The following is a 10,125-nucleotide window of genomic DNA, read 5'->3' as shown; positions in this document are numbered from 1 at the left end:
CCCAAAAAAGGGAAACAGCGGGTTAAGAAAACTGAAATATTTGTTATTTTCTGGAATTTCTTTTCCTACCCGGAAGTAAGACAACTCGGTCTCTGAGGCACCGACTTTCCGTCTGTGTTGGTGCTGTCCTGTCATGATTTCAACCTGGAGTCGGGCGCGGCAGCTTATCTGTGTTTTGCCCACAAAAACAAACAACATCCAAACTTTTGCAAAGATGGATGTGCTTATTGTGGAGTCTTACTAATTGTTTTGTCGATCACATCAAAAATGTTTATTTAACATGATTTAGGCACTTTAAAATATCCAAGCAATGTTGCTGTAGCTATTCAAAAGTTGCATGGCAGATACAACTAATGAAACTTTAAACAACAACTAAATAGATGTACGTCCTACAGAAAGAGAGTACACTTATTCCACATGATCTCAGATTGCAGGATTGTCTAATATTTGGCAAAAAAAGTATTTTTTTCAGAGCCAGTTAGTCCTGTATGAATCACATTGAGCAGTAAAGTTTATTGTCTCGACACCTGAGTGGTTTGTAATTGCTGTCCAGTTTTGATTGTCATTTCTGGTTGAGGTACATATAAAGAAAAACTGAACAAACATGACTTTCTAAATTCTGTTAAGACTGTTTACCTTTGATATATATTGAAAATGATTGCAGTTTGACTTTGTCTCAAACATTACTGAATCAAGCTGTTCAGAATCTTTCTATTGCGCTTGTGAATCTTTTCAATTCAATTTTTTTTTTTTTACTTGTCCTGTCCAACAGCTGGGCAGGCAGATGAGAACTGACGGCCTCTTGTGTTGGACATATTTTACTTTAACAAGAGGGGTTATTAAACTTCAGACAAACCAAAGATATGTCTGAATAAACCCCTTTTGTAATTGAGGCCAAACTTTATTAATTTCAATCATGTTTGAAAATCTTTGGTGTTGGACCAGACGGAAAAGGAAAGAAAGGAAGAAGAGAGAGGAATGTTAGAGAGAGGGGGGGATAAGACCATGAAGCAGCATAGAGCAGCAAGTTTACTCGTTGTTTATCGTTACGGTACGGTTCAAATGTAGTACAAAAAGGGCGGGGCCTGTCCACACACACACTCAAATGTTATCAACACACCTGCTGGCTGAAAAAATGTCCACATGTCAACATGTACCCAAAACAGATAGTGTTCACACACGCATACTTATGCCTTAAAACCAACTAGTGTGAAATATTTCATTCGTTCAATCATGCAAACTATTAGTGCAAAGGTGAGCTGTGCTCAGGTGAGTGCTTATGTTTTTCTAAAATGGATGGTGGAATGTGAAAAGAAGGAAGGAGAGTGCCCAGCCATCCCCACCCCAAGACCCCCGACGCAGCAGCAGCGGCAGCCGGAACCCCCCAACGCCACATGGCAGCAGGCAGGGAACAACCGCCCCCCGGGCGACCCAATCCGCCACCCAGGCCACAGCCAGCAGGACCGCCACTAGGCCCCCAGAGCCAGAGAGCAGGGAGGCACGGGGGGAGAGAGAGCGCTGCCCCAGCCCAACCAGGAGAGCGCCCCCCCCCCGCCGCGCCGGGAGAGCTCAACGCAGGGCCCCACCCGAGAAGGGCGCCCACAGCCCCAGACGAGCAGCCCATCCCCACCCAGGAGTTCTGGGCATCCCCCCGCCCCCAACCCCAGGTACGATCCAGGACCCCCCAAGGGAGACCCGCTCCACACCCCAGGCAGCCACCCACCCGGCCCACGGTTGGTCCAGGGAGGAGCAAGGCAGGGGGCCAGCCGACCCGCCCAGGAGGGGAGCACCCCGGGGAAAAAGGGGGCCCACCAGGGGTGTTGTAAACTTGGTCCGACCAGACTCGGCCAGAGTTGGAAATTTGGTGGGGCCCAGCGCTCAAGGGCAAGGACCAGAACCCACCCCCCAGGGACACGGGCACCCCCGGCTCAGGTGTAATGTGAACCCCTCCCGTGCGGAGAGAGCACCGCCGGGCCCAGGAAACCGGCACCCAGGGGACACGGCCGCCGTTGCCAAGGGCCCCGTACCCCCCACCAAGGAAGGGGTAGGGGACAGATAGTCCTAGGTCCCACCTTCCTTTCAAAATGTGTGTGCATGCATGTGTGTTTGTGAGGGTGTGTGCATGTGTGTGTGTTTGTGTTGGAATGTATATTTTGAGGGGGGAGGGGTGTGTGTACTAAGGGGGGTGCAGTTAAAATTGGCGGGGAACATCTCCTTATTACTCACAGTGATGTCCCCTGACCCTCCCCACCAAGGGGCCCTAAATGTCTAAGGTGCGGTTAAAATTGACGGGTAGGGTGCTAGGAGGACATCTGCTGCTTGCTGGCAGTGATGTCCAAGCACCCCCCCTACCAAGGACCCCACATGTCTAAGGTGCAAATAAAACCGAAAGAGGGGGGGGGGGCACTCCATACAGCAACCATGGGAGGGGGGGACCACTGCCAAGTAGCCCCCCCCCCCCCAAGGCACATCCCAGGCTAAGCCCCCCACCCCCTCACTCTAATATGAGGTTATATGAGGAAGGGGGTAAGTTGGGGACAGCTGGCAGACTGTCCCCCGGTGGTCGAACAGCTGCCCCCCAGCCCCCCCCCCCCCCCCCCAGCCCCCCCCCAGCATAGGGGCCCGGCCCCCCAGACCAGGGGCCCCATCCCCGGAGGCGCCGACACCCCAGGCCCAATTTTTTATATAACCCAATATTAACCCAATGTTACAACAATAGTCGTCTTAATGGGCTTCATACCAATAATTGTATGATAAACATGAAATCATAAAAAAACAAGAAGTCATAGAAATCAATAGGTTACCTTTGTGTCTTTTTAAAAAAAAAAAAAAATTGTCCTTGTTATGTCAGGTTTAGTTATTTAGGCATAGAAGAAGATTTAACTGAAGACAACTGTTTTTTTAAAGGGTACTTGATTCCATTTTACCTATCTTCAGGTTATAATTATTTATCTATTTTTTAAGTGATCTTGTTGGTTTTCTTACTATATACTATATAATACTATATATGCTATTTGAATCATTAATTTATCTTCTTCCGTTTGTCCCTTTCTGGGTTAAGGGGCTGCCGGAGCCTATCCCGGCCACTTGTGGGCGAAGGCAGGGGACACCGTGGACGGGTCATCAATCTGTCACAGGGTCACAATCACACACCTATTCACTCTGACAATTAATAAGCATATTTTCGGACGGTGGGAGGAAGCCAGAGACCCACGCATGCACGGGGAGAATATGCAAACTCCACACAGAAAGGTCCCCCATTGATGTTCTGGTTCAGGTCCCCCAGCCGGGACTTGAACCAGTGGCCTTCATGCTGTGAGGCAAGAGCGCTAACCACTGCGGCAACACACCACAGTGCAGCCGTATTTTGCAACAGGAGTGTATTATATTTGAATCATGTAAATGTTAATAAGCAGAAGCCCCAGACTTAAACCTTGTGGAACTCCATCTGTAATTTCTGTCGGCTCTTTTCTGTTGTAATTGTAAAACACTAACCAACATATGGATCAGTTGTCAAAAAATTCCACAATGTGTTTTTGTCTTTCAGTGAAAAGAATTGATCTCTAGAATCAAACAAAGTACCACTGAGGACTGAACGCAACAACTGGCGGTTGTTATTGCTGTTGTGATTGATTTTGTGATTAATCCAGTGTGTTAGACGTATGTTCATTTATTTGTTGTTTAAAGTTTCATTTTTTTGTATCTGCTGTCTATCTGAACTTTTTGATAGATCTATTGGCATTGCAGAATTTTCTGCTTTGTGATTTTAAAGGGCATCCTGTGTCAATATTTTCTATCTTATCTTATAACTTTTTTCCACATTGTTTTCTTTGTATTTTGATTTTGTATTCCACCTCTTCTTATTTATAGCAGGGGTATCAGTCTCCAGGCATCAAGGGGCCAGCATCCCGCTAGTTTATGAGAAATGCTGCCTTGTCAGGTGTGTTAACCAATAAAGAGCTTCAATGGCAGGTTGGTTAGAAAACATGTAGGACACTGGCCCTTGAGGCCTGGAGTTGGAGACCTGTGATTTATAAGGATAGACAAGTAAGATGACAGGAAATCTATTTTGTTTTGCAAAGCCAGGAAGTTTTTAGAAAAACACTGACTCACAGCCGTGTCTTAACCCTTGTGCTATCCTATGGGGTTGAGATGACCCAATCCTTACATTGACGTGTTATTCCTACCATGACAAAGGTGGATAAAGGTGGAGAGGATTTCATGTAACTCATGGACACCATCGAAGATCACAAATCATTGAAGAAAAAAGGTTTAGCGCACTGTCTTGTGGGGTCTAGATGACCTAACTCCCAATATTAAAGTGACTACGATACCACAAGGGTTAAAAGGGATGCTTATCCTTAAGTAACTTGAATGTATTATTAGATACACCATCTACTGATAACTTATGGAGACTTGACTTAAAGATCATGTAACATTTCACGCCTCTGATGGTGTCAATTAATGTAGACAATAGGATCTAAACTCTTTGATATGATGACTTATTTTATAAGCATGTGGTTATTAAAGGGCTAAACACCTTGACCTTGATTTGAAGAGCTCATTAAAACTTTGCGACTCAGACCACTGCATCATTTCTGACATGAGATTGATATCGACAATAATGTGAGAAACCAATATGTGACCTTCTATGTCTTCCATCTATTTGGAATCTGTCCGCCCCTCTAACCTTTTCATAGGAGACTGCTTTTACCACTGTTTCTAAAGTATAAACATTTATCTCTGACCCTTCTTTCTTACATGTAGTTTCAAAAGCTGTTGCTAAACTTCTTAACTGTGTCCCCACAAAAAACTTTCAGCAGCAAACTTACTTTCAACAGCTCTGACAGATTATATTACAAAAGAACACAATTTATTGCATTTAATACATTTCTTGCTGCGTGCTTCAACCACCCACACGTCTTTTCAAGAAAGTTTCTTTCTACATCCTCCATTCTCGTTCAACAAACCTGTTGCACCTGCTTTTGCATGTTTTGAGACACAATTTCTGTTCACATCTTCAACCAGCTCCTTCTTGTAGGCTAGAGATGCTGTCAAGAAATAACAGCTGGATGAGTTCAAACCAAAGACCCACATCCATTTTCTTCTCAGGTTTCATCATCCTAACTGCTGAGAGCTTAAGCAAAAGTACTTATGGTAAAAGACCTGAAATTCCAAAATAAAGAGGGGCTTTCATAAAATACTTAACGGCTGTGCGAAAGTGGTGTCATGATCCCGCCTCTCTAACTACCTGCAGCACCTGTCAGGTAACCTAATGGACCATGGCCACCTGCGTCACTCTTATTTTAAAACTGAAGGTGAAGGGAGGGAGGTCGGGTACTATCTTGCTCAAGTATTCATCCACATGTTCAGCTGTCATTTCACCTAAACATTTGAACACTTGAGCTTCACTGCCGTTGTATAGATGTAAATCCTGTTGAACACATTCTCAAATAACACTGCAATCGCTAAGTCCAAAAAAAGGTGTCTGTGTTTGACACAGCAGCCTTTTAGCAGATCAACCAGAACAGTGAAATACACCCCACATTATGATGCAAATCAATGCAATGTTAAAGTCCCTCAAAAAAGGGACTGGTGAACAGCCCAGAGGTGTTGTGCATAATTTCTACCTTTCAGCAGCAGCCCCAGTCTTTAGGTAAAAAAAAAATTAACACTTTAGACAGAAATGTACAGTCTGGCAGTCACAAGACGAAAATTCAGCCACCACTTGTTCTGTCTGGTTAAAAATAAAATATAAAACAACAGGGGACAAACAAGACAAATAACTATGCCTTCTGGCTTTGATTTAAAACAAGCTACCATTATTCTAAGATAAATACTTTTGCAGAAGACAGCTGGAGAATATGGAGGGGATCCCTTTTTGGCTGTGTGCTGCAAGCTCTTCATGTTGCAAAGTGTTAACTTCAGTTCCTGTCGTTGGCTCACATCTGAGTTTTGATCCATGCACTGGTGTCAAATCACAGGTGAAATAAATTGTTGTTGTTCTCACGCAGAACAGAAGTTACTTGCTTCATCCAAACCAAACTTCCGGTGAGCTTTCAATCTTGTTAATCAAAGTTTACTGCCCAACGTATTTTTTTGTGTTTTTTAACATGTTCTTGTAGGGTTTTCCTCATAATGGAGGACAAATATAAAGAAAATTAAGATTAAATTGCATTTCTGAGTATTCAAATTGTAAATCAGGAGCAGACAAAAAAATGTTGTCTTCTTTTTCCTTGTCTGAGCTGGAATCTGGATCAAAGCTGAACGGCTGGATGGCTCCAATATTGCTCGCCTATTTTGTTAGACCCCTAATGTTAGCTTGGGGTTATAAGGGGCAGTAAACTAACGTAACGAAAATCACGTAAACAAAGTGATTATGTGAAATGAGTGAGGGATTAATCCCCGCCAACATTACTGCCCAGAACTAAGAGGCGAAATTCTGATTAACAATTTTCACTCTCCAGAAACTAGAAAACGACACAGATTTTTAAAATTTGCCCCAAAAACTGCATAATCATAATTAAAAGTCCACTGGGAACGCTTTTACAATAGATGAAAAGATGACTGGAGCGGGACTTCAAACCGTGACTGTCACCAGTGTTTACATTCAACTACATTCTACTACTATCGCAACTCTTCATCTGTCTACAAAAGTAATTTCATCCAAGCAGATACTTAGGTAAAGAAAAGCAGCTTTTGCGCTGATATACCACACATCATCAAAGTAGTGAAGTGCTTAAGAAATTAACGTAAATCTGCTGATTTCAGCAGAAAATCGACTTTGTACTTTTATGCAACATTTTACGTTGCGAATGTGTTGCATACCAGTGCAAAGCTGATATGAAAAGCTGCTTCTATGTCATGGTGGCCTCTGTCAGTGCTCCTCCCCTCCCCTCTCTCTGTGCACCTGAGGATTGGAACCAGCTGTGGACACTCTGCTCATCACCTCTCTGCCTTCATAAGGAGATCCAGCCCAGCAATCATCGCCAGTCCATTGCCTACCTCGGTGCATGTCTGAACCTCAGTTCTTGCTCTGATTCATGTTCTGGCCTTTACTTACCCTGCTTATCGATCCGCCTCCAGGTTTCCAAATCCACAAGTGTCCACCTGGGAGATCTTCAGCTCGCTCCGCTCCGGTCTCGCCACAAGTCACGCCACGCTCCTCCCTCGCCACGGGTCCCAAGACATCAGGCAGTGCGCAGTGATCCTCACGCGCACGTCTCGCTCCGCTCCAGCCACGCTCTCAGCTTAGCTCCCAAGACGCTACGAGCTGCTGCTACGCTGACACCCCTCCAGAGCTCCAAGCTAGCAAGAAGTAACTAAAACCTGAACTGTTTATTTCCTGCTTGGAAATTAAAGACACTTTGTTTATTGCTACTTGCCTGAGTTTCCTTCCGGGGTTTTCAGCCTCTGGGTCTGCCTTGTCCAATTCGCCATGACATTCTATCCACATCAGAATCAGCTGATTTATGTTGATCACGCAAACAGTGGGAGTTATGACCTGTCAAAGAGTGTAACTTCGGTGTCACCGGCGACATCTCCAGTGTTAAAGAGTTAATTCCACCACGTTTATATTCCAGCTCAATCACGGCTTTGTGGTGTCAGATGCAAACGGTATGTGAGGTGAAAATCCATTAAATGATTTATCAAATATTCATTAAAACTCTTAACAATTATTAGGGGAAACCGTGGCATTTTTAGGTCCTAGCCGCCGCCCCCCCCCCCCCCCCCCAAACCAAGTTTTTTTTTTTTTAAACATTGTTTTTCTGTATTATATAGCTAACCAAAATTTAACTACAAAAACATGGTTTAATTTTTCTTATCAACTCTGTTAAGATATATACCAAAACCTAAATTTAAAGGAAGACCACTTTTGCACCAATAGGTTCTGGTATTTTTTTGACACAGCTCTTGTGAGGGCAAGAATCTCAAATGCAGGCAACAAGGCCAAGCCTGCTGTCCATTGGGGAAACAGAAGAGGCTCAGGCTGTTTAAACCACCAAATATGTAGCATCACAAGAGAATTTGGAGAAGACATTTTAAAACTGTTCTGTTGCTAAATCGTTGATCTTAACAGGCTCAACAAAGGAGGCACCGTTCCTGCACCCAAGCACTCAATAGGCAAAAAAGCTTGGATATTTACCAATGAGTTGCTCTGAAACCAGTACAAAGTTACATTCTGATCAAAACGTGTTTTGTGTTTGACCCAAAACACAAGACCAACAGATCCACAGCGCATGGAGTCCCAGAGATTCTCCACAACCTGAAAGACCTTAAATCAACTGAACTGAACTCTCTTGAACTGCATGGGAATCCTCTGAGCTGGAGGATCAAAGACATTTGAAGTCACACACAGCTACTGCTGCAGGCTGTAACAATCAGCAAAATGAGATCAAAATAAAACTGTTAATTAAACCGTTAAATTCCAAATAAAGACATCCTTTTGATGCAAACACCACAACCATGGTCGATAGGAAGTTTCCCTCAGGGATCATCTAAGTACAAATAAGAGTGAAAAGCACTTCAGGAACAGTTTGTTAAAATCCCAATTACATAAAACAACTATTTAAAAAAAAGATTAGTAATGCAAGGGCCATACAACCCCTTACTGTCAGTTAAACTTGGAAAAAAGTGAAGAAAAAAAACTGGTTATGTGCAGAACAGGAATGATCATTTTTTTCCAGGCAAAATAATGTGTCTCTTTCATGGCTTCAGTTGTTCATAGGTCTGGAGTGCATCTCCTTCTGTCATGGCACCATGCTTTCACAACGGGTGAAGATTAACGTTTAGCACTGACCTGCTGAAAGAGGCGTAACCTTTCTAGGAAAAATAAATGTTGCACTGAAACTAGAGTAAACCTTTTCAGCATTTATATTTTCTGCTACTCTGCCCTGCACTAGCATCCCTCATTTTTATCAGAGATGCATTGTTTTCAGCTGAACTTTGACAACAACCCGGATGATCCGTCTCTTACTCCAAAAATGTTCCAGATATGCAATCTTCTGACCTATTTTCCATCCACCTATCTGAAATGAGCTTCTCCCAAACAGCTAGCAGAAGCAGCGGGGTTGTGTTCACATATTCTGTTTCATAAAATGGTGACATTCCCCACATTCAGTACCTGTTACATGGATTTTTGGGAGGGAGTTAGGACTTGAAAATGTGTTAATGCACCTATTCACTATCAGAAAAAAATCTAACAGTGTCAAGAAATGAAAAAAAAGTTAGTCAGTTTGTCTCCTGGCAGTCATTTTTCTCTCTCAGAAAATCCTATCTATATCTATATGTAGCAGGATGATGCTGCACAGCTGCAGGCAATCCCTACCTGGGAGCAGTTTAAAAATGGTTTGGCCCATCACTTGAGCACTTGGTGTGTAGTGCTCAAACCCTGCCCATTTCCTGGTGGCAGCCCTCTGTGCTTCCTGGTAAGTTTGGTGGTGCCGTCTCTGGTGAATCTGCTTTAGGCTTTACCTAAACAAATTGTGTTCTTTAGCTGAAAAAGAAAAGAGCTCTGGCATCCGGATCTCCCCTCTACGCCCCATGAGCTTAAGCCGTGGATGAGTTTCTCCTCACTGCTCAGGTGATCATCAGTTTGTTTGGTCTGAGCCTCTGCCTGTTTTTACATTTTATTTATTGTGTTTTAACAGATTTTTGTTTGTATTTAGTGGCAGCAGAGGCACACTGCTGCTTTTGTGTTGCTTTCCTGATTTTTAAGCACACAGCAAGTACACTTTGCTTCAACCAGTGCCTGCTAGCTCGTCTAGGCCTCGGTGCTCCAGCTCCTGCCAGTGGGCTTCAGGCCGCACTCCGAGCCCGAACTTTCATCTTCTTGGCCTTTGCGGCAGCCAACAGAGTGGTGTTAAGCCCTCTTTTTCTTCCATGGTCATTGGACTGAGGACCTGCTGAGAGGTGTTGCGCCCTTCCCAAGGGCCGCTGCTGTGTTGTGCTGGTTTTATCTGTTTTTTTTTATCTGTTTTTATTGTGTTTGTTTGAAGGTGGGCATTGATTTGTGTTTTTTTTTTTTTTTTTTTTTTTTTTTTTTGGGGGATTCTTTCAAACAATCTTGCCAACCCTTGTTTTTTTATATTTATTCACCCCTTCTTTTCTTGGGGCCAAGTGCAG

The 10,125-nt window shown here is 43.7% G+C and overlaps 1 long non-coding RNA gene across 1 annotated transcript; it reads left to right on the top strand.

The window, feature by feature from the left end:
- The first annotated feature begins 9,348 nt into the window (after window positions 1-9,348).
- Window positions 9,349-9,838, top strand: LOC110016852 (uncharacterized). Its single transcript, XR_002292170.3, has 3 exons — window positions 9,349-9,428; window positions 9,497-9,583; window positions 9,669-9,838. It is a non-coding gene; the product is annotated as an uncharacterized LOC110016852 (long non-coding RNA).
- Window positions 9,839-10,125: the final 287 nt, after the last annotated feature.

This window comes from Oryzias latipes, chromosome 17 (genome assembly GCF_053564925.1).
Source record: "Oryzias latipes strain Hd-rR chromosome 17, Olatipes_Hd-rR_3.1".
NCBI classification, from domain to species: domain Eukaryota; kingdom Metazoa; phylum Chordata; class Actinopteri; order Beloniformes; family Adrianichthyidae; genus Oryzias; species Oryzias latipes.
Note: the sequence above shows the minus strand (reverse complement) of the source record. Positions and strands in the feature narration are given on the sequence as shown.